Source organism: Sinocyclocheilus grahami, unplaced genomic scaffold (assembly GCF_001515645.1).
Source record: "Sinocyclocheilus grahami isolate Dianchi unplaced genomic scaffold, SAMN03320097.WGS_v1.1 scaffold8.1, whole genome shotgun sequence".
NCBI classification, from domain to species: domain Eukaryota; kingdom Metazoa; phylum Chordata; class Actinopteri; order Cypriniformes; family Cyprinidae; genus Sinocyclocheilus; species Sinocyclocheilus grahami.
The window spans coordinates 2,711,503-2,714,741 of NW_015505187.1; positions in this window are offsets into that span (position 1 = coordinate 2,711,503).

A 3,239-nucleotide genomic window follows, 5' to 3' on the forward strand; every position below is an offset into this window, starting at 1 on the left:
CACACATATATATATAGTGCTGTCAAACGATTAATCGCGATTAATTGCATCCAAAATAAGTTTTTGTTTACATAATATGTGTGTATACTGTGTATTTGTATTATGTATATATAAATACAAACACATGCATGTATATATTTAAGAAAAATATGTTATGTTTATATATTAAATATATTTATATATAATATAAAATATACGAATATGAATATATAAATGTATAAACGTGTAAATATTTTCAATATACTGTATGTGTATTTATATATACATAATAAATATACACAGTACACATACATATATAATGTAAACAAAAACGTTTATTTTGAATGCGATTAATCGCGATTAATGGTTTGATAGCACTAATATATATGTTTGTGCTTACGCCTCTAGTGGAGCGGATGGCAAACTGCACTTCAGTATCTAGCTAGCGGAGGAGTTATTTTAAAGCCTTTCTCCCGTCACTGTAACATAAAAATGAATATTTTATATGAGTTTGGGTTAGTGCTTTCAGGAGGCTTCTGCGCTTAACGCCTAAGTGTCCCAGATTGATACTAGTTTGTTACGCGCTACCTGTTACTTTTCTCAACGCTGGTGTGGTGGAACCAAACAGCCGTTTATAATTGCAAGAAATTGTTTGTATGTGTGTGTGTGTGTGTGTGTGTGTGTGTGTGAATGGATGTATATTTTGTCTATGTATGGACAGATGTATATGTATATATGTGCATATGCATCTTTAATTATTATAGTATTATTGAAAATTTTTATATTTGTTAATATTTGTTTTTAAATTTCTCTGGTATTTTGTATTTATGTTTTTTTCTGCAATTCAATGTACTTTCTGCAATAATTTAATCTCAGTAGCCTATTGCTAAGCAGAAAAGTAAATAAACTTCAACCTTCAAGTAATTTCAAGAGATTTAAGGCATTAGTATTTCAGCAAAATGGAGCAACTATAAGAATTATAGACAAACACACATACACACACAAACACACACACACACACACACTATAAGAATTCTAAAGTGAGACACACACAAAAACCTTTCTCATGTTTCAAAAGTCAAGGAACAGCTTATTTAAATATATAAATAAACAGGAATTTGTTCATTTAATTAACTATATATTAAAATAAAAAACATATTAAACTAAATGAACGTTGTATGATACTTAACAGTTAATAAATGCACATCAAACGAATAGAAATGGGTGTGATTCATTCATATCATGCTCAATGCACTTATTAATAAATAGTATAGGCTAGCGTAGGCAATATATCAATAATGAATAGTTAATTGGTTAAAGATGTGAAAGCGTTAACAATTTGTTACATTAATAAAATCCACAGACTTATAAATAACCAAATAAGCCAAATAACCCCTAAACGTGCGGTACATGCACTGTGTGTGTGTGTGTGTGTGTGTGTGTGTGACTGAGCAGGCTTGTTCAGTGTGGGCTGTGCAGCTTTAAAGTGCTTGGGTTGGGTTGGTGCTTTCAGGAGGCTTCTGCTCTTAATGCCTAAGTGTCCCAGATTGATACTAGTTTGTTACGCGCTACCTGTTACTTTTCTCAACGCTGGTGTGGTGGAACCAAACAGCCGTTTATAATTAAAAGAAAGCTCATTTTAATTATTTTACAGAGATTACAGACTTTACAGATTACAGATTTTTTTTATTTAGAAATGTTAAGTATTATATACCATTGAAAAACACATTCATATTTTACAATAATGAAAAATGTGACATGTTGTAGTCTCACATCTGACTAGTATTTTCAGTCTATGGATATTTGCTTCACCTCATGTCTAAGTTATGTTGTTCAATATCCTCACAGAACACTTGTGTTAGAGGAAGCAGGTCAGCAGAAGGTTTCTATGAGAAACAGATTGCAGGCCATGTGAACACACACTAATAGATCACAGATTTCTGCGTGGATAATCTCATCATAGGCTGGACAGATTTCACATGATAAACAGACCTCATCCAGGCATTTAGTGCACAGACTAATCCACTATTTTGAGCTTTATGACAATTTCTCCACATGGACACATTTACAATGCACTCTGATGTGAGTGGTCAAAAAGTGTCTCTCCTTTTCAAGGTAAATTCTGGGTAAAAGTACATTAAAGAAGATTCTTTTTTTTTTTAACAACTGATCCACAGTAATCAGGGCTACAAGTACACTGCAGGTAAATGCAGCACAGTAATGCATTTGGCATGATATACATTACTAACATATCATGTTTGTTATTGTTATGAGATATTATTACTAAAATGAGTTAAGAGCACAGTCAAAGATCAACTTTTGCTCTGTTGGTGTTATTTAACATGTTCCATGGCACCATTTTGTTAAGTTATAATAGGGGAGGCCAGGGTTAATAATAACAACAAGTCAGGTTAAATGCAGTAAATCTCTGCAAATACAAACAAAGCAAGCTGGAGCAATGACACTCAGCACATGCTTTTATTAAAACATTATATAAATCATACATTTTTTAAATAAAATAATACATTTTGTTACCTGCAAATAATAGGCCAAATATATATATAAAATTAAGGATGATTAATAAATATTTATTGCAAGTAACGTTGTGCTAGTTCTACCATTCCTTTTGGTATTAGATTGTTCAATTAATAAAATGTGGATGTTTAGGGTCCTTTTTGCATTTGCACTTGTATGACAATTTTTCCACAATTTTATTTTATTTTTTTATTTTATGTGTGTGTGTGTGTGTGTGTGAATGGATGTATATTTTGTCTATGTATGGACAGATGTATATGTATATATGTGCATATGCATCTTATAGTATTATTGAAAATTTTTATATTTGTTAATATTTGTTTTTAAATTTCTCTGGTATTTTGTATTTATGTTTTTTTCTGCAATTCAATGTACTTTCTGCAATAATTTAATCTCAGTAGCCTATTGCTAAGCAGAAAAGTAAATAAACTTCAACCTTCAAGTAATTTCAAGAGATTTAAGGCATTAGTATTTCAGCAAAATGGAGCAACTATAAGAATTATAGACAAACACACATACACACACAAACACACACACACACACACACTATAAGAATTCTAAAGTGAGACACACACAAAAACCTTTCTCATGTTTCAAAAGTCAAGGAACAGCTTATTTAAATATATAAATAAACAGGAATTTGTTCATTTAATTAACTATATATTAAAATAAAAAACATATTAAACTAAATGAACGTTGTATGATACTTAACAGTTAATAAATGC